Here is a 22,755-nt window from a genome sequence, read left to right on the forward strand (position 1 = left end):
TTTGTTCTGCCCAGAGAGGATGAGAGCACTCTCAGGAGAGCACGTCCCCTCCCTCATGCCTTAGGGCTCATAATGGGTCTTGATGTATGATCGATATTGCTTATCATTTGCATTTCCAACATACAGTACTGGGCAAAAGTCTGAGACCACATTTAATTTTGCTGTTGTTGGAAGAAAACCTCGTATCTCCACATTGATAACTTTACAGGAAAAGGAAAAAACTACTTTACTTTTAATGTAAGTCAATGGAACCAGAGATTTTTCCAAGCCATTTTAGGCCGTTTCTTTGGGTCCATTCTTCATGAAATTTACATACAATGTAGAGGGCCACAGGTATTTTCAAATTATGTCAAAAACTGAAAAATGGCAAAAATTGAGATACAAGATTTTCTTCTGACAGCATCGATTTATCTAATTTTCAGTCAAAATAGCCATTAAGAACAAGATACTCATTTTTCAAGGTCAGGAAAAAAGCAGCAAATTACACAAAAACTAATCATAATAGCAATTTTTTTAGTATTTAGTGTGTCCACTCATTACCTTTATTACAGCTTCCATTCTTTTCAGGAGACTCACTTTCAGTTTCTCAGAGAAATCTACAGGGATATTTTCCACCTCCAAAGTTCAGTCTTAGAAGTTGGTTGCACTTTGTGCTGCTCAAGATTTAGTTAATCCCAAAACACTTTCAGTGATGTTGAGCTCTGGACTCTGGAGTGGTCAGTCCATTATTCTGAGAACAACAGCAGCTTCTTTGTTTGATTTGCTGATGTTTTTGTTTTTTGTCTATTTCTTTTTAACTGCTTCTTGACAGCTACACATCCTTTCTGACCCATAGACCCATAGAGTTTTCTCACAGTGGAAGGACGGCTGTGGACCTTTGCAGATCTGAATCAAGAGTGGAGCTTGAGTTTCTCCTCTCTCTCAAAGATGAAAGCTTTGAAAGTGCTGTTTATCTGACGGGGACAGTTTTGGTGTCTACCAGGTCTTCCAGGTGGTTGTTAGGAGCCCCATTTCTTTGTATTTTTTAATCATTTTCAAATTCCAATATTGGAAACTCCTGTTTTTTTTCTCCTTCTTTATGCAAGTGCATTATCTTTTATCTAATCTTCTCAGAAATACCAACTGAAAAATGGACACCTTTTATTTGATGACTGTTTTGACTGGAAATGAAATAAATGAAAGCTGTAACTCTAAAATTTGTCAGTCTTCAGTGAGAAAGCACAGCTCTAGTGCATCCACCAGAGCTGGAAACATGACTTCACTGCAGTTGAACCACATGATTCATAGCTCCTTCTCAGCTTGTGCCATATTCAGTAGGCTATTACTAATTTGCAAGCCACTCACGCCTAGCCACAGGTGTCCCAGTAGGGGGTCTATAGGCGGTAAACAAACCGCAGGCAATTATTTGTCTGGAGCGAATGTGGTTGGGCTTTAATGTCAAATCCAAGCTTCTGAACAGAGACCGCCAAGGCATGAAGGAAGCTACCCCAGAGGTTTCTGTAAAGATGGGGGTTAGAATTGCAGATGCCCTGGTGATGCTGCGGCACCGTTGCGCCTCCCTTTGAGATGCGATATCAGCCGACGACCCTGACCCGATTCGCTTGCCATCCAGGAGGATTCTGGGAAGGTGCGGTAGCCGGTCTCCTCCATCTGTCTTGGCTGCGACACCGAGCCATCTGGGAGTTTACTCCTATATCCCATTGATCTGTGCACACACTGATAGCCCACAGAGTAAACACGTGGGTGGGTCAGACCCGGAGCACATTCTGTGACGATCACCAAACCAACTTTCTGGATAGCAGTGTACAGTAAATTCCCCCATTTCCCTCCGTGTTGGATGTCTCCTGTAAACGCTGTCATGTTCAGTGGATAATCCCATTTTTTATTTCTATATTTACATTAAATATGCGGCTGCTCTCTTATCACTAACCTCACACATGGCACTCCGAGCGCCATACACCACATTAGTGCCTTAGTCACACTACCTGGAAGCTGAACAGTTACCATGGCATTTACTGGTGCTAATTTTACAAAGTGCTGCACTCATTATTATTATTATTTTATTATTAATTAAAATTATTATTATGCTCCCAAACTGTGGAACTCTCTCCCACAAAACATACGGCAAGAAGCATCTTCAGTTAGCAGTTTTGAAAAGCAGTGTAAAATATATATTGTTTTTATTAGCTCTTATTATTATTATTATTATTATTATTATTTAACACATTAGGAAAAAATTATATATATATATTTTATTTTCTCTTTATTTTATTATCCTGTCTTTCTGTGCCTTCCTCCTTAAAAAGCACTGAGCTGTATTTTTAGTATTATTAGTAGTATTAGTATTACTATTGCTATTGTGTTATTACTATTAATAAATTACTTTTTACATTATTTACCTAATTGCTAGTTAGACTGGCAACGATTAGTTGACAAAGTCAATTAGTCATTGACAGCATCAATAGTGGAAAAAATGATGTAGTTTGTTTAAAACATAAGCAGTCCATGAAGCTCTGTAATGTTCATGTGATACACGTAGCCATTCTGACAGAATGCAGTACACTACAGGAAGCATAGGGGGCGATATGGTTTCTGTTGTTTTGTTGTACCATAAAGGGAAATTTGCAAAGTAAGAGGAAATGGAAGGCATACTTTTCTGCTTATTGGATTAATAGAATAATAATCGATAGGTTAAGGATGAGTAGTAACATGTTCTCCCTCCATCACACATGTAACCAGCCTTTTGGAGCTGCTGCTTGTGCAGCATCATAACACAGCTTCCCAGTTCTGTGTACATGACCTAAGAGATGGCTCTGAAATGGCAGGCAGAGAACAGAGAATTAAGCCAGCCTTCCTGTCCAAAGAGAACATTCGTGTACGGCTTACACCAGCTCATAAACGCCATTTTTTTATGAGCTTCCCTAGAAATATGACTTGTATTTTCATGACCATGTTTCTGAGGGTGACAGAACTTTACAAGGCTACGCAGAACAAAATTAGCCAAAGGCAGGCGTAAATATTTAGGTCACTGTTCTATTTTTCAAATATAGATGTTCAGGCGCGTATAGATCACAGAGTGTAATCTCCTTCCTAAGATCCTCTGGACCACGAGTAAAAAGCTACGCAAAGGAATGTAATTAATTTGCTTGCTTGTGGTGTCTGAAGCTGAATGAGATGAAATGAAACAGGAATTTTCCATCCAGGATTCTCTACGCGCTTAAAAAAGATGGTTCTCCAAGGGTTCTGTGTGTATGCGTTTGCCTGTATGGGCGTGTTCTCTTAGTCTTTGTGGTACAAAGCAGTCTTGTGACCCAGATTAGCCCCATTATGCATGTCATACGGCTCATTATTAGCTTCTACCACAAGCATTAATTGCACACTGCTAGCGTGTGGAGAGGAGGCTTCTGCTAAGGCGGGGAAGAGAATGAACACCCTGGATGCTCCCATAATGCCTCATCATTGCTCCTGTCTCCTCTGTTCCTTTCTCTCCTCCTTTCTTTTCTCCCCCTCTCAGATGAAGCAGGTCAGAAACAAGGGCATTGTGTGAGGCCAGTGTGCTAACAACTGTTGGTTCAGTGCTCAGCCGTGCCTGTTTTTCCCCTTTTTTCAGTTTCACTCCTCACAAAGGCCTCATTGTGGCCGATGGAAACAGATCCTCACCTCTTTCAGTAAAGGAGGTAGTGGCTTCAAAAGAATTTAATTTTGTTTCCAGTGTCCCTCACAGCGCGGCAGAAAACGCTATCTTGTATCTGCGTTCAGTTCAATATCTGAGTTTAAACAGACAAACTTTGGTGAAAGCCAGCTGGCGAGTGCCTCAGGGAAGGAAAGGGATCCTTTTGCTTGCTTTGTTTGTTGAGTTCTTTGACTTTAGCACTTTTATGGATATGCACTGTAAGAAATAAAGGTATAACGCAGGTACATATTTCATTCATCAAGGTGCACGCTCAGAAAAAAAGGTACGAAATTGTCACTGGGTTGGGACCCTCAAGGGTACGTCTCAGTACCTTTAGTCATAATTGTACCATAATCCATTAATTATATTTTCTAAGTTGTATTGACTCCACACACCCCGTCTCGTCTCCAGCCTTTTATTTTATTGTTCTGTTTTAAAACATTCGGTTATGAAAAGGAACAAATATGAACTTTTCATCTGGAAAAACTTATTTAAGGCACACAATTGGACCTTAAAACCACTGTTGTACCTTTAAGGATACAGTTAAGGGTTTGGCAAAACTCGTAGTCGGTGAACAGGCAGTGGTCAGATCCAAAAAGGACAAAACACAGAAAATGACAAGCAAAACAAAAACAAGATCGGGCAACCAAGATGCAAAAAGGGGAAAGGCAAACAGGCAAAATCAGGAAGTCCAAAAATACAGTCCGATACACAAGCAAACAAATATACAACACAGGCAAAACAAATGAACAAGAATGCTCAGTTTGCTCTACAAGGAGAAACAATACCTCACAGAGTAACTAGTCTAAAGGCCAGGATTATGTACTCGACTAGATCTAGTCACATGATAAACAGAACAGGTGAGGCAAATTAGTACTCAGGTACTCAGATTGAGAACGGTGACTGGTGGATTGTGGAGGTTACATTGTCACATGGTCTCCCAAGGAGATCTGGGAAACGGAGTGTTTGAGAACGTCAGAGCCGCAGGGATGCATAACAGCATTGTTTGTACTTTGATGACCGAAAAATGTACCTGCACAGCCACTTATTTTTAACAGTGTAGAAACAATGTAAATGTTCCCTCAAAGGTACGGTCTAATTGTGAAACTTAAATAAGTTTTTCCAGGTGAAAAGTACATATTCGTACCTTTTCATAACCGAATGTTTTAAAACAGAACTATAAAATAAAAGCCTGGAGACGAGACGGGGTGTGTGGAGTCAATACAGCTTAGAACATATCATTTCAGTGGATTATGGTTCAGTTATGTTCCCTGATTAAAGGTACTGAGATGTACGCTTGAGGGTCCCACCCCAGTGACAGTTTCATGCCTTTATTTCCGAGAGTGTGGATCGTTCTACCAAATTGGCTCAAAGGCCAGGGGGGCGCCACACCTCCAGAAGTGGTGGGGCAAAACTTATGGCTTTCTCAAATAAATAAATAAATAAATAAATAAATAAAAACCGCAGCAGGGTGAGTGGCAAAATGCAACTAGGGCTGACTAACTAGCTTTCATGTTATGCTAATGAGACATCTCTGTAGGCCTATTGAACAGCGTCAGTGTTTGTTTGACCCTGCGCTTCACTGGGTTCAGATTCAGAAAGCAAACTCTGCTATCTACCATCTCTGAAGAACATCAGGCTGTTTTCATACCCAGTTCGTTTTCTAAAGTCCGCACCAGAGCTTTTGTTGCGGTGTGATATAATATCTTTTTATTGGTTCAGTTGGGTTCACACTGCAGTGGCTAAAGGGCACCAATTTACACATGTAGGTGTTTATTGGTCAGCAGGGATGCCAGTGCTCTGTTACTCTCACACTTAAAACAGAAAATAGAGCCTTTCGTCGAACAGCAATGAGAGCGATGATGATAAACCCTACTTGATATCTGCTTCTTTATGATTGGTTTACCAGTTTGAATTGAACCAGGTCGCTGATTCTTGGACAGAAATATGTTCAGCGATCCATGAGCCAAAATCAAAAGCATATCTTCGCTGCACTGTAAAAAGTGGTTTCGTCAAATCTACCTAAAAAATTACTTCATGTGGTGACAAGTGAATTAACTAGTTTTAACATTTAAACTTACTTTCATTCCAAAACTAAATAAATCTATAAATGTCCATTAACATCCCGTATGATCATGCATGCAAAAAGGGGGGCTTAATTCCAAACATATTATACAGTCCCTGGTGTTATATGAATGTGGTGTAACATCAGACTTTGACTCCAGTGACATTCTGGTTAAAACTGAGGATTCTGTAAATTGGCTGACTCATTGGCAGTTCAGGTGAGCTTGTGAAACTGTTTAAAATCAGTAATCAAAATGATATTTGGCATTATTTTGACAAAGTTTTAATTACCCAGCCATTAAATCACATAACACCGGTGAAGTTATGAGCTGCCTGATAAACAAAATTATTAATAAATTAATGAAATATAGTGAGAAGTGTGACTCGCCTTCTCATGCCTTGAGATGCTTCCTCTCTGATGAGCCTCGACCCAAAGAGTTTAATAGAGCTGAAAATACTCTGTTAAAATGTAACATAAGAGTCCTGATAACACCAGTGACCACAAATAAATTTTTTAAAATAAAATACGTATTTTTAAAATCTAGTATAAAGTTAATGATACAAAAAGTAAACATGAATCTGTTTTATACAAATTCCAAAGTTAAATCTCTTAAAAATCTAGTTTTATATTAAAATGGTTTCTCAAATGTTGAAAATTGTTTTTGTGACCAGCTGTTTTACAGATGCAGAGCGAATATAAAACAGGATAAAAAAAGAAATATCAGAGAATCATAATGGAAAAGTGTTATTTAATCTTAGGTCAACTGTGTAAATGAACATACTGACTTTTAAAGCTGTGCCTAATATTTCAAGCATCTTTTTAAGCCCTGCAACCTTTGTGACATGGTTTCCCCTCCAAATGGAGAACGACCCAGTTAAAAATCTTGGTGTCTCTTTGGACATTTCTTTGAATTTTAACAAACATGTCAGCAGTGTTGTGTAGGGCAGGTTTTATCTTAGAGCTATAACCATATTAAAGCTATTTTTACCTCAGAAGGACCTGGAAACAGTTATCCATGCTTTTATCTCCTCTCAGCTGGACTACTGTAATTCTCTGTATACGGGGTTGACCTATTCCACCCTCTCTCTTCTCCAAATGGGTCAAAATGCAGCTGCTAGACTTGTAACTGGAACAAAGAAAAGACAACATATCACGCCTGTTCTGGCTCGCTTACATTGGTTACCAGTGAAATACAGAATTGATGTTAAAATTCTACTACTTGTTTTAAAGCCCTCAGTGGATCAGCTCTACAATACATCACTGATTTGCTTATTCCATATTCTGCCTGTAGGTCATTTAGGTCATCTTCTCAACGACTCCTCTCAGTTCCTACTCTCGTCTCAAAACCAAAGGTGACCAGGGTTTTTCTGCCCCCAGACTCTGAAACTCAGTCTTCCATCCCACATTGTCATGCCCGACCAGTGACATGTTTAAATTACAAGATGTTTTCATGATACGTGATATTTAGCATCATAATATTTCGTTTTTCTGAAATGTAACGGCGGAAAAAGCACCCGTAGTGCTTCTTAACAAAATCCTATCAAAAAAATAGGACTGTATTTTGTTTTCAACATTTCACAGATGAAATTGAATTAAATAAAATTTGTAATAGAACATGCTGTTGGTACTGATGATGTCATATACAGAAGGTCAGACACCCCATGTTTTGCTCATTTTCAAGGTGAAAGTAAGTTTACCTCTAAAGTAGAGATGGGCAGTATAGTAATGTTTCATCATTACTGTGATAAATGTTGTTATGTGATAAACACTATGCCTTTCTGAGCGTATCATGGATAATGTCAGTACGGACTAACTGCATGTCTCATAACAAATGGAGCATAATTAGTCCTGTTTAATAGGATTTAGTGCAGTATGTGAAACATTTAATAAAAATCACATCACATTGCATCATGTTTCGTGAAAATTAGTGTCATGATACAATATTTTTGCCATTATTGCCCCTACTTTATAGGGAACAAACTTAAAACATGGCGTTTTTTTGCACATTTTCATGCACAATTTTTTTTTTCTAAAAAATTACATGCAAAATGTGCCGTAACTGTTGTTTTCCCTGTAGAGGATGTGTATTAATTTTGCACAATGTAATTTGACCTGGGTATAGCACGATATGCACAATATGCTTAAAAAAGCATTTTGTGACGTAATGTGACATTATTTTGATGTGACATTTACAACAATAGCGATAAATATTGCCGTATTGCCCAGCCCTTCTTTAAAACTCTTGCATTTTGGCTCAGATAGACTAGCTTTACTTGGGAAAGGTAGTAGCTGAAGGCATCAGCAACTTTACAGTTGTTTGAGATGATTGCAATTATTTTAGCTGGCTGCAGTCATTTTCCACAGTCGTTAGATTCATGAATTCATACATTCATTCATCATCTTATCCTCCTGGGTCGCAGGGGGTGCTGGAGCCTACTCCAGGCAGGAAACACCTAGGACAGGTTTCCAGTCCATCACAGGGCAAACACACAAACATACACAGTCACACACACATTCACACCTAGGGCCAATTTAGCATCTCTGATTCGTCTGACTGCAAGTCTTTGGACTGTGAGCACCCGGAAGAAAACCCACACAGACACAGGGAGAAAACCAGTCGTTAGATTTCACAGTCGTATTATGCTGCAGCCAACAAAATGTGAGTTACTCCGTTGTGTTGAGGCAAGTAAATAAAAGCAAATAACGGAAAGCAGCAAATGAAAACATAAACAACTCCTAACGGGGTGGCGCCAAATAGTGTTTGTTTACATACGTACATCATCTAAACCGCTTATCCTTCTGGGTCGCGGTGGGGTGCTGGAGCCTATCCCAGCTGTCATTGGGCTGAAGGCAGGATACACCCTGGACAGGTCACCAGTCCATCGCAGGGCAGACAGACAGACATACACAGTTACACACACACCAAGGGGCAATTTAGCATGTCCAGTCAGCCTGACTGCATGTTTTTGGACTGTGGGAGGAAACCGGAGTACCCGGAGGAAACCCTGGGAGAGGAACACGAGGAGAACAGGCAAACTCCACACAGAAACGACCCTAGTTGCCTGGCCAGGAATCGAACCGAGGCCATTCTTGCTGTGAGGCGACAGCACTACCCACTGCGCCACCGTGCCGCCCGGTGTTTGTGTATTTGTTGTTAAATCTAACATTTTTAACATGTATGCTGGAGACTTTGAAGTATTTTTTGCTTATTTCTCACTCCCATGTGGCTTTGCTTAACTTTACACATAGTTCTGTATAACTATATTCATTTGTATGAGTGTGTACAGCACAGATCTGACGGTACAACCAGTGCATAGCTAGCAAGTAAAGAGGCTAATCAGCCAATTTGATCATTTTCAGGCTTGTATTTTAATAACAATTAACAAGAAAAGACAATGAAATCATTAGTCATATTTATTTATATGACAGTTCAACAACAACTAAAATTTCGTGATCGTCACAGCCCTAGACTTTACCTTGATTATGGACTTAAGATGCACTCCGGTCGTGTGACGACGCAACTATGACTTCAACTGTCAGACACCACAGTCTGTTCCATTGGATCCCGGCGCTCTCTTGGCCCCACTTTTGTGTGGTAGCGCAGTGCCAGTTTGAAAGGCGTCCGCTTTTGGCAGCCGTATCTTTCACATTTGCCCAGTTATGCTGACTGAAAGTATTTTGTTTATGGTAGTTTGTTAATAGCGGCCCTGCCGTTTGCTTCAAGCCAGCTTGCCGCCTCCATCCCATGCCAAGTGAGATGAATACCTCTGCCAGCTAATAGCAGCTTTTGGCTGGTCGTTACTGCTTTGCGGAATGTACGGATCCTTCATTCAGTGTTAAATCCCTGATCATTCCCCTATTAATTAGGCCGGCGTAATACATTTTGTTACATTGTCTCCGTCTTCCCGCTCCAGTCGATTGGATCTGTCAACATATTATAAGATTAAGGAGCACTGAGTTAAGTTATTAATTGGATTCAGTGCTAGTTTGCCTGTTGGGCTTAGCGGCACGCTGCTCAATAGCAGTTTTAAAGTCAGTTTGCCCTAAATCCTCTGGTTCTATGCCGCATCCTCAAGGCCTGTAATCCTTAATGAATCAATTAGTCTGAGAGTCAACGCTGCGGATGAGGCCGGCATCTCAACTGACAAGATAGGGAGGGGTTACCATGGCGACGTGGGGTGGTCAGACTCTGATTACATTTGCTCGGACGAGCACGGGGGAGGCGGCGCCGTAATCGGAAGCTTCCTCGCTGATAAAACAACGAGCAACATGCGCCGTGACAGCAAGCACGTTCGTTTTGTTGTTGTAACTGCTTTTCATTTAGCTGGAGGACGAACATTCTGTCTTCTTATTCCTCTTGTTCTGTCAACTCCAGCCATCCTCCTTATTTTTTTTAATCCCCCAGCATAGCCAGAGTTGTGCTATTTTGTAGGCGTCTGGCTTTGATCTTCACTCAGCTGGATGGACTAGCCCCCCTGCGTATCACCCTCTGGGCCCTATCAGCTGGCATTAACTATGGGTGACGTCAGTAAGCGTGCGATCTATTATTCGCAAGGGCACAGCCATCTTCCCCCGGCTCCCGCGGCGGTAAGCACGATCTGTAATGGGCTCGCAGACAGAGAGTAGCGTGGATTCCGCAGCTAAATTTAGCCCTCTGGTTTTAGGTGGAGATTAATATGGCGCGCTGGAAATGACGGTGAGGGATGATGGCCCTGCTGGGAGCTGCATGGCTTTTAGGTGATTGATTTAATGAAGCTCTGGCAACTAAGTGTTTGAAAGGTTATCACCCCTCGCATGTGACCGCGTAAGGCTGGCTGACGATATGTGGACGATTGGCAGATGAACAGTGTCACAGCAAGTCAGGCAAGTTGTTATACATGAGAGCATTTCATGCCATTGACGCCCTTAAACTGGCAGCTTATTTTTCAGTTTAATAACCTTAAGATTTATCCAGTTACTGCTACAAAGTATTTGGTAACTGCTGAAAAACTGATGTATGGTACTGTGCAAAAGTCAGAGACCACCCTTCATAAATTTCCAATCAAAATGCGCAATAAGTACAAGATATTCATTTTTCAGTGTCAGGAAATCACACAGAGGCCTCTGCAACTAAATATGATGTCAGATTTGTCCGTTTTTAGTGTGTCCACTCTACCTTTTTTGCAGGGTTCCATTCTATTCAGAAGACTCACTTTCAGTTTCAGAGAAATCTGCAGGGATATTTTTCCACACCTTCAAAGTTCAGTCTTAGAAGTTGGTTGCATTTTCTGCTTCTCATGATCCAAGTAATCCCAAACACACTCAGTGATGATGAGGTCTGAGGTTTGGACTTTGGGCTGGTCAGTCAGTTATTCTGTGATGATGATAATCATTTGAACTCCAGTTTTGGAAACTCTTGAAAACTTTTTTTTTAGTTTTTTACACTTTTTGTTTACTGCTGACTGTCCCCTACCTTATGCAAATATATTGTCTTATATTTAAACTAATCTCCCAGAATGTTTTTTGTAATTAAACGGAATTTCGGTATAAGTTATTACTTTTTCGGGAGGTATTTCAGAGGAGATTACATATAAAATAAACCATTAAGATATAAACTGGAAATTAAATAAATGAAAGATGTCCTCTAACTTTTGCACAGTATTATACTTATTTTACCCTAAACAAGTTTATATATGGTAAAATATTGGTAAAACAAAAAAATTTGGAACTGTTTTGCCTTGCCACTGCCAACATACCTCTCCACTACTGGAAAAACTTGTTTTAGGCCAAAATCTGAACATTAAAAACCGTTATCGTTTTATATAATTTTCCATTAAGGATAATAAGGGATAATCACAATTATTCAAGCTGACTGCATTTTTTTTCCTCAGTCATTATATTTTACAATCGAATTAGGTGACAACAATCAGAATGTTAATTCAATGTGTTCAGTTCAGGCAAATAACGTTAAAACAAGCTCATTCTGGATTTTTTAGCTTGTATGCTGTCAGAATGAGTGTTTTCAGAATGTGAGTTTTTTGGCTTATATTTTCACTCTGAAGAAAAACGTTTGACTCTAAATGTGATTTTGTATAATTGTAGGCTTCGTGTATCATGGAAAGTACAACCAGTGAAACATAGCTAAGAAACAAGATGGCTAATCAGCTTATTTGGCCACTTTAAGCTTGTGCTAATAGTTGCATACAGTTAAAAATGAAAAAGAAAAGACAATTTAATTGCTAATTGTAATTATTTATGTGACAACTACAATGTCACAATCATGGCAGGCCTTGTGAGGAAGCTTTTAAAGGCATTAAACACTTCCTGTCACTATTCTGAACAATTCTAGAAATTCTAGTTTAATTAAAAATGAAACTAGAATTTAATTTTTTTCTAGAGAATTTTTTTCTAGAATTTCCCATTAAACTTAGAGTGGGGCTGTATAACGGTAAGGTTACCGCGCTATTTAAAAACATGGGTTCGCAGGTAATGAAGCCTGGAAAAACCTAAGCATGCCAGTAGCTCAGCGATGGCTAAGAGCTACACACACCAGAGAACGTTTCATTTCGATTTTCACTTCAACACCTGTCACTTGACTTTGCACTGTCAGAGATCTTCTAAACGGGTCTCATTTTAGCATCAGTTATCTGGAACCAAGCCTACGCTGTGTTGTGGGGCACGTTTGGCCTGCTGACTAAGCTATCATTAGCTTAGCCGGAATACTAGAGTCCCAAACACCACAGAACAGGTTTCGGCTTTCTGTCAACACTAGTCTCTCCACTTTTGTTCTGACAGACAGTTTTTATCATCTAAACCTGTTTCAGTGGAGCAGTGTTTGGGTCTGTAGCCTGCTCGCTAAGCTAGTGTTAAGTTAGCTGATCGAGCTAACACCACAGAACAGGTTTAGTTTAGACTTGCTGCCCATTCAGCAGCAGCTGCTCGACTTCCCTCAGATCTGAACCATTATCGTGTAAAACTTGTGTCAGTGCTTTTGTTTTGTGCTGAGCAAACCTGTTATCATGCTAGCTAAGCTAATGCTAACCAGCTCCTCTCTCCTAGTTTGCAGCACTATTTAACAGTAATTGCTAGATAGATGGTTTGAATGACGACTTAAAAATCCTGCACTGCATTCGGTTCACACCTTGTTTGTTAATGATTGTATTGTGTAACTGTAGAAAAATGGGCAGTTAACAAAGTGAACATGTTCACAACACATTTTTGCTGAGCTGGGCAGTATGACAGCATTTGTTGTAATTGTGATAATTTCTTTACAGTATGTTAGATTATGCCTTTTCTGAGCATCATGGATATCGTCAGTATTTAATAAAACTTCTCAACTGCGTGTTTGATCAAAGAATTTTTAGGCCTATTTAATTAGATTTATTACAGTTTAAGGGAATCGTCCAGATCGAGGCTCGTCTGTCCAGTGAAACATCAGCGAAGTTCTGTTAATAATCCTCCCCGAAGAGCCGTTATTCATTTCCAGCCCACGTGTGGCCATTAATTTTCTTGTTCCCTCATTTAGATTCGGAATGTCGCGACAGAGTGCCGCTCCATGAGGCTCGGTGCTGGATGAAACCTGACAGGCAGCGTGCGGGCTGGGGCTTCAGCGAGATCGGTGTGGCAGCCTCTCGCTCGCAGTGTCTCGCTCTGCGCAGTCGGCCTGGTGCCCGGCTCTTTTCCCAGTCAGGTCACTGCCAGATGCTTGCTTGAATCATTTATCTTTGTGGCACTGCGAAGCCCTTGGGCGGCCGCTGTCCCAGCTAGCCAGAGAAGGAAGGCACACAGAAGAAAATGTTCAAAAAACAGTGCAAGTTCGCTTCCGCTAACTTTGGGGTCTGTGTCCACGCAGGTAAAATGTGGTCACCTTGATGTTAATAGAGCTTGACTGTACCAGCATCAGCCCACGAGGCACGTGGCTATTGTTTTGTCCTTCTATCTCCTTATGGACAGCGCGGAACAATAATCTGGATTGTCTGCGGCCGCTGAGGGGACAGTTGGGACTTTAATGTGGCCATAAGCTGCAGCAGATGAGCCCCTAAAGCAGCATTACTGATTCATTCAATGGCTTCAAGGGTAGAAAATGAACCTTTGTTGGTGTCGCACCCAAATGCATTCTGTCCATTGAAGGGAGTCCTCTCGCTGTGACACAGTAACATAAGCCAGAGTTGTAAGAAAGGCAGAGACAGATTTAATATTGTCCCCGTGTGGAGAGGACAGGAGCCAGGAAGCTTGTTTGTGTGTGGAGAAACGGCCAAATGAAATCCTACAAGCTCCCTTGGCATCAGTTAATGCTTATTGCTGCATGTTTGGTGGGGGGAAATGGGTCTGTAATTGCTACTGTGTGGAGAATTATGATATGATATGATGACAGTATTTATTGGAATGATTGTTTGGTAGCTGAGATCTTTTCCTTGGCTGCTACCAGACAAACCACATGACTACCGTGCTGAAAGGACCAGCACAGACCAGCATCAATTCCATGCTGGTCTAAGCTAGTCTGTGCTGGTTTATGTTGGTCTAGTGCTGGTGTAGCTTTTCACCCAGCAAGGTTATGCTGCTGACCAGCATACCAGCATTCACAACACAACAACACTGTGCTGATTTTTCTATCAGAGTAATAGCATGTTTAGGTGGTCCTCAAAAATTCTTAAACTCAGGAACTTCTGAATTTGCCGCTTTAGGCTGAAGAAGTCGTAAATAGAAGTGGTTAAGTCAGGAGAGTTGCGTGTTACATGTGAGTTTTAATAGTGATTCCATGTGAAAAACGTGTACAAAGTTAATGGTAAACGTGTCAACTACACATTCATTTCTTTCTGCATCATCATGTGCATGAATGATTGTAGCATTAAGATATAACCAGTTTCATAAAGGATGTTAGGTACCGTTTACGTGACTAATTTACCAGTTGCCATCGACTGTCTGTTTCAAACGGGTGGAAAAGTTCAGAACAACCACAGTTAAATTACACGTGAACTCATCTTCTGCACTGAACAAAAACATGACATTTTTCTGCAAATTTTAGTGTACAGTTTGTATTTTATCTGAGAAAAAATAGAATAACATGTTCTATGTTTTTTGGTCCTAATTCAGCAAATAATAATTTAGCAAATAAACAGTAATGCTGCATTAAAATGTGCAGATGTGGAAGATGCATACATGTTTTCACTTTGAAAATCAGCAAGACTTTTTTGCACACGACTGTAGTAAAAAGTCTTACTTGTCAAAATCTTATTCAGTTAAAAGTACAAAGTCAGCAATATATTTGAGTAAAAGTAGGCCTGTCTTCTTTCATTGTTAGGGACCGTCTCAAAATGACCAAAAAAAAGTGCTGCTGTTATTAGTTGTAGTAGTACCACTTCCGTAATTGCATCTGATGATGCTTCTAGAGACATCAACAGTGATGTTCCTGAAATTTTTTGGATGTTTCCCATAATTTTTTCCCCAATTTAGTCATCTCCAGTTTCACCCACTAGTTAGGACTCCCCCAATCACACGATACCACCAGCGCTAGGAGGGTGAAGGCTAATACAGGCTTCCTCTGAGAGCTGTGAGGAAGGCGCCACTGCATCTTTTTGAACTGCCGCTAACGCAGCGTCTTTGGACAGCTGATCGTGCTCGGAGGAAAGCGCCAACCACCAGATCTGTTACATCAGCTAACGGACGGCTACACTGACTAGCATCGCACTGAGTGATGGGGAAAGATGGGGGGCCATCCCACCCACCCAGAGAGCGAGGCTAGTTGTGCTCTCTCGGACTCCCGGCCACGGACGGCTACAGCATCACCAGGAACCGAAACTTGCGATCTCCCCATGAATGTTCCTGGATTTGATGTATTTACGAAGATAATAATAACAAAACTAGTAAATATTGATAAATATAATATTTATACACATAGTAATTGAGTAAAAGTACAAGTATGCAGTTTCAATAATACTAAAGAACAAATCTTCCAAAATAATACTTAAGTACACACTTAAAGATGGTCCTTCAAGGGCTTTTTAGTGAACACTTTTTTATTCAGAACCATGAGTTCTGTAACTCATGAAATGGTTCTGTATAGAACTCACAGTAGAAAAATTTTACTAAGGAACCCTTGAACAACCATTTTTAAGTGTGTATAGTAAAGAAGTACAGTCACTCGGGTATTTACCACCCGGTACCTTTAACCGGTACCTTCCTGACTTTGGGACTGACGAAGACGCTCCAAATGCTCTTAAGTACACTTATCTTCTGTTTTGGTACCAAACAATTGAAATAAAAGTATGTGCTTCTGGACAGACTGTTGTGAAACGGCTGCCTGTTTATTGTCTGTGAAGTTTTAAGCTGCAGGGGATCCAACACAGTTTGAAAACAGTTTCCCACTACAGCCTAGTCAAGGTCTTTTTTCCTGTAGCCTGGAGGCAAACAGGGGCATAATGTGCATAGCAGAAGCCCCAGGCTCACTGAAAGATAACAACCCTGATGGTTTAGAGGGCATTTTTGTTCAGCTAAATGCTCAACATCTGTTTCTCGTTGTAATGCATTCAGTATAAAAGCAATTTGATGGCCTGTTAGAGAGCTTGACGTAATAATGGAAGAAGACCAGAATCTCACCTCAAGTAAAGTTTAAGGAAAGAAATCTTTACCCACATGCAACCAGGGACAGCTGCCAGACGTCAGAGCTGCTTGCTTTTTGGAGGGGATCTAGTTTATGCGGGAGTCTCATCCTTTCTTAATTCAATAAAACTAGCACTTCTCCTCACAGGAGAGCAGTTTAACGACTGGCGCTTTGGCAGTAGAGTTGCTTCTTGTCACATTCGCTTCTTGCCTGAGGAAAGAAAAGTCTGGTTTGGGAGCCATTTCATTTTAATGAGGGCACCTGTTGAGCATTGTTGTTTCGGTTGGAAGGAAGAAGAGCTTGTTAGGGGCCAAAAATAAGGCAGATATGTTTTTTTCTTCAGCAGTGTTACTGTTGGACTGCGACCAGAACCATCCTGGAGTCAGCAAGCCTCTCTGAAGCCTCGTCGCTTTGGGCTTGAGTTCAAGAACTGAGTCGATTAATGGAGTTTTGGAGCGGCCTCCTCCTCCTAGACCTCTGACTCTGTGTGTACTGGGGAAATGAGCGAGTTCTCACTTCCTGCAGCAGAATAGAGTGAGCTTACCATACTTAGTGTCTGGACATTACTTTGCTAAATTTAGATTGTTCTGGCTATTTTTTATCTCTCATGCTGTAGTACAAGGAGTTTGCTTTTTGTCTTTGCAAGGTCGTCACACAGCGAACTCCTGTGTCCAGTTTTCTTACTGGATTTCCAAGGCTATGTTCACACAGCAGGTAAAAGTGGACCAAATCTAGTCTTTTTCTTCATATGTGACAGATGTGTTCTCTGTGTGTCAGTGTGAACAGCAAAACACACTGAATCTGACATTTTCAATTCCGATTTAAGACGCTTTCTTATGCGGTACTGAAATCCGATACGTATCCGATATGCGGCAATGCGACTCAGTCTGAACAGCCAAATCGGAATTTATGTGGCTTTTACGTCAATCCAACTCGACATTCGCCATAATTTTGCACTGCTGAGACCTCATAAACGTTTGGGCTGATATTTCTGATAAAAAAACATATAGATTTTTCCAAAACCCTCCATGTTCAAAGAGATTTTGAAAGAAACGGCCGAACACGGCTGTATGAGAACGAGGCTGCAGCGTCAAAGAACAGTTAAAAGTCTGAAAGGAAAGTTTGGCCGAGCCCTTTTTCCCTCAAGCTCCAACACATTCTGGGTGATGAGCCCAGCTGTCAGTCAGAGAATCTTCATGATGGCTCCTGTGACGCTGGTGAAGATGAAACTGAACCCTCCGGGAGCGACTGGCATTCGTTGGCAGGTATGATTGTTTACCTCTGGATGAGCCACGAGAAGCAACGTGAAGCATTGCTCTTTTACGTATGTGAAAGACAAAAAGTTTAGGAGCTGATCTGTTCAGACTAATGTTGCATATAGATATAGATCACATTTAAAATATAATGTGAAAAGCCAAACAAAAAAATCAGATTTGGTGAGAAAATCAGATTTGGGCCACTTTTACTTGCTGTGTGAACGTAGCCTAATAGTCGACGTTGTTCTAGTGCAGTGGTTCCCAAAGTGTGGTCCCGGGGGTATGCCCAGTGACACTGGGGGTACGTCTGAAAATTCGAGCACAAATTTTTATTCAGTTTCATTCCATTAGCCGGCCACGCAATTACACAGTTACATCCCTGATACAGACAACGGAAACAACTCTTCCATGGTAGAGTTCTTGGAACATCCAGCGGAAACCACTCCTCTCATCAGTTCCTCTACGAGCGAAATCCAGAATACTAATTTAATCAAATAATCAAAAGCCAGAGCCAGATTTCTGGACTGTCTGGCACACAGAAAAGTCCTATCCTGGCAAAACCCAGTGTTGAGATGTTAATTCAAACCATACGTTTTGTCCCAGTACCACATTTTGGAGTCCACCCAAGATGGGGTTACATAGCCACAGTCATTTCGTTAATTTGCGGGATTTCACATTTGGTTTACACTCCACACTGGGTTAGTTTACCACCCACTCCTGCGTGTCAAACTGAAAATTATCCTGACACTGCAAGATATTGTGGTGAGTCCCTCAGTACTCCCATGGAAATGCAGACCTCTGGTCTGCAAACCTGGGCTTTATTTAGGCGTTTAACTCTTTATTTATTATAATTTATATTAAAGGCTGTGTTGGAGTGGAAGGCATTGTACTCCGGCTCCTAATGACAGTATTGTTAATTCATTTATCTGTAGCTTATTTTTTGCCATTGTGCAACATGAGTATCTTTTATTTACCATAATACAGATCTTACAGGCATGCTAAACATAATTTATTTACTCAGTATTGTACAGTACATCAGTGCATCATAAACGTGTTTGATAGATGTTCTTGTCCTCATCTGCTGAGCAAAGGGCTATTTTACTTTATTGTCTTTAGTAGCCTCTAATCTGTTAATGTAATCTGACAGTAAATTTGGAATGTTTGTGATGATCTGCCATGTGAATTTACCAGAAGTTTCTTTTGACCTACAGTCGTATGCAAAAGTTTTAGCGTCCCTGGTCAAGTGACATGTTTTGTTGATTGTCTTGGTGAAATTAAGTCGACACACCTCTGTACATTTTAATGCATAATTACTGTTTATTTGCTGAATTTAACATATTGGGATCAAAACTAAAACATGAAATATGCCCTGTGCAAAAAATATGGCACATTGTTTTTTGTTAAACTTCTAAATAAATAGATCTTGTGAACTAGAAATTTGCAGAAAATCAACAACCGTCATTTGACCAAGGGTGTTCTAACTTTTGCATGAACTTATGTGTTTACAAGTCTGCATCTTTAACGTTATGTAACATGAACATGAATGTAAACAAATGTGTAAAAAACACTGTTAAAAAATGGACCAGATTCTACAGATCACGCGTATTTGCAGGCAAATACTTGCATGTACATATTACCTTACACTTCACGCTTGTGTGTGGGCTATCAATTGTAGTTCAGGGTCCATCTCCTGCTAAAAACAAAGAAGATGTCCTTCTGTGCTACATCATCAGTTTGCTTACAGCTTGCAGGGGCCCCCAACACAGCTGTGCCGAATAGGGACAAGCTGCCTTTTTGTTCTCAGCCTGAGGGTTCTGTTACACCAGCTGTTATTGGTCTCAGACCATTAGCCATTTGTACACTGTGTCTGGTGCCTTTTCTGAGGCTGTATTAGTCCTAATGGAGCTGGCTGGAGCAGTTCTAACTCTGCTTGAGGCTGGCACGGCTCATCTTCACGCTGAAACTGCTACAGTGTGGCCGTTGTAGGCATATACCCCAGTCACTGACTTAAAGAGATTATTTGGTTTAAAATGATCCTTTCCTTGTTCTTTTCCTCAGCTATAATGCTGTACATTGTCTATTTCGGGGTCGGAAACGTGAGCCTCATTTACTGCCCTGTTGCGGCTTCGCAGCACAATTAGATTGTTAGATAACAATAAAATGAAACTTCTTCGCAGTGAAATAAAGCTCTGCTGGTCGTTCAACACAGTTTTAACAATAAATGATCTTAAACACTGGAGTTAATGTACAACTGCTTATTCACCCTTTAACCCTGAAGGTTAGCACACAGACTGCTGGTCACTTTAGATAGCAATCTCGCCTAGCTAGTAGCTAACGCAAAGGCAAAGAGTACTATTTAAGACAAACATCAAAAATTTAGAGAAGAATGGACTTATATGCATTTCTAGGAACTCAGCTGGCTTCCTGATACGTTTCATCTGCAACAGAAAACTCTTGAACACTAAAAAGTTGCAAAGCTGAAGTTAGCTTCATGTTCGAATTCTCCAGTTCCACCTTAAATGGTGCCTCATAAGAAGCTGACGTCAGCGTCATAAAAAGTAAAACTTTGAGAGACATTTTAAAGGAATCTGTTCTACTTTTGCTGGAAAGTTTCCTGCCGGAGATGCGAGAAAAGTGACTATGGCCAAGCTAAAGCTTGAAGCAGAGCAAAATGAGTCTGTGTGTGTTTCTGTTTATATTATTTTTTTGGTCTACACTGGGACGTTACCACATACTGAGGCATACTCACAGCCAAGATGGTAAAGCGTTATCCAAATAAATGGACATAAAATATTGTGGCTCCCAAGGCGGATTAATTTTTTTTAAGCGCAAAATGGCTCTTCTGAACATTTGGGTTGCCGACCCCGGTCTGTGTGTATAGGTAACAGTAGAGTTGGACTGATTTACCTGTTGGACGATAATATCGACTGACATTGACCCATTGTTTTATTGATATGACTGAAAATATTGGCAATAACACATCAACCTCAGACTGTTATGCCGCTGGGGTGCACATCAGTCGTGAAAGAAACTATAGAACAAAAGTGAAATTTAGCTTCGATCCATCAAAGTTGCTTTACTGTATCACAACAGTACAGGATGAACTAATAAATTAGAACTTTTTTATCACATAACGGTATTGTGAGACATATTTTTCTCGTACATATCTGCAGATGCCAAAACATAAACAATGATAAAAGATAGAATTTAGGACTGAATCCACCTAGATTAGCCTTAAAGAAGTGTAACATTTACTTCTGTAGGACTTAAAGTGCAGTAAAATGAATAAAATGCTGATATTTTAGCAAGTTAGCCAGCGTAATATACAGTCTGCTCTTCTGCAGTGCAATAAACACATAATTAAATATCAAAAATATCTGAAACATTGGTAAGGTCTAAACATCTGTAATATTTTTTAAAGCAAATATCTGATCATAGACCTAGAGCCTTTGGGAAACCATGAAGTATCATATTTTCAAAACGTTTAATATTCTGTGTTATTCATCAAGCTGTTTAGAAATTAAAGTAGTCCTCTAATTCCCTTAGTTTCTTTTCTCAACATGGTGATTATGGCCTTTGAAGGATCATCAGCATTAGTTCAAAAGGATAAATAAATGTTAAATTATATATAAAAGACCTTTTCTTTTGGTGTTCGAATGTGTCTGTTTCAGTTTCAGTCACTGATCTTCACTTCGGTGCGTCACTAGTGCAGTTTCCTCTTTAAAGTGTGCAGGCAGGTGCCGGTCACTGTGCAGTTGGCAGCGGGCACCTCCTGCCTCCGCGCTGGCCCACGCCACTCTCTTGCTTGGGGAGAGTCGTGTTGCCGTGGGAACAGGGATGCCCAGAGTGTCAGGCTTGTGGGAGTGCTGGAAGGGGCGATATCGAGATGTAATCAGAACCGACAGAGTGGGGCCCCCCCGCTGAACGCATCACGCCACTTTAAGAGTGTGTGTGAGTGTTTGTCACGTGTTTGACCGAACGTGTCCATTTCGTACTTTATTTCACCTCTTGCTGACAGCAGGACACGAGTCCTGCCTTAGATTTTTACACTTGTTTAGTCGTTTCAGTAAATGTACAAAGAGGAGCCTGCTTTAAAAATCTTGCTTTTGATTCAGGGTGCCAGTATGCATAAAACGATTGTTGATGCATCTCCATTTTTAATTTCTATGTCCTGTATATCATAAGATGGGCTATAGACTTATAGACTTTTTAACATTAGCTGATTTAATGCTTTAATGAAATCAGATAATAAATAATGTAATACTGACCAAAGCCCTATTGGAGCTGAATTAGGTGCTGTAATGTGAGTGATTACCCATGAGACCTGTGATTGTAATCCAAAATGAATCTGCAGTGTGCATAGTTTTCACAAGTCCGCTAGAAAATAATTCCTAAAAATGGTAATAAATGCAAAAACTAAGCTTAACTGAATTGAAATGACATATCTTGAGGTGTGATTTCTGTCCTGTTGGGCAGCATATTTAAGTTAAATGAGCCCACTTTACTAACCTAATCTGGTATTAACTGGAAGCTGTTCTTGTTTGTTTGGATCTGTTTAATTTTAACCATAATAATAATGTGAATATCCAGGATATGATGTTTTGATCTGGGCTGTCTGGAGTAATTTGGAGAAATTACAGATTTGGCCAGTCAGTTCTCTGGTGAAACTAATTCAACTCGAAAAGGCAACAGTTTTTGAAAACTGCATCACCTCTTATTGTCAGAATAGTTGTGACTGCAAGCATTGCAATCACGACTGTTTCTTCCCTTTAAATGACACACACAAAAGAACTTTTTAAAACTTTGAGACTAGAGGTCTGCACCAGATTGATTTTTTTAGTCCTTCTCCCACAAGATTTCATCCTCTTTACCTGCGGTCTAACATTCTGTCCCGCTCCCGCCCCCCAGTCCCGTATAGCTGGTTTCCATCTGCATTAGTCACAATTGAAAATGACCGCCACGTGTCAGATTCTCCTTTAGTCAACTTTATTGTTTATTTTCATTGCCAGCTTTAATTTTTAACTAAATATCTAAATATTCTCCTTGACTTTTCATGTTACTGTTAGCCTGTTAGCGTCTCCTGAGCAGACCCTACATTTTCTTTCCTCCTCAAAGCTGGGGTGCCCCAATGTATCTACTTAAAAAAGTCTTTGCGTGCACATGAATGTAAGTTTGAGCACCC

The sequence above is a fragment of the Colossoma macropomum genome, unplaced genomic scaffold, assembly GCF_904425465.1.
Source record: "Colossoma macropomum unplaced genomic scaffold, Colossoma_macropomum, whole genome shotgun sequence".
Taxonomy (NCBI): Eukaryota; Metazoa; Chordata; class Actinopteri; order Characiformes; family Serrasalmidae; genus Colossoma; species Colossoma macropomum.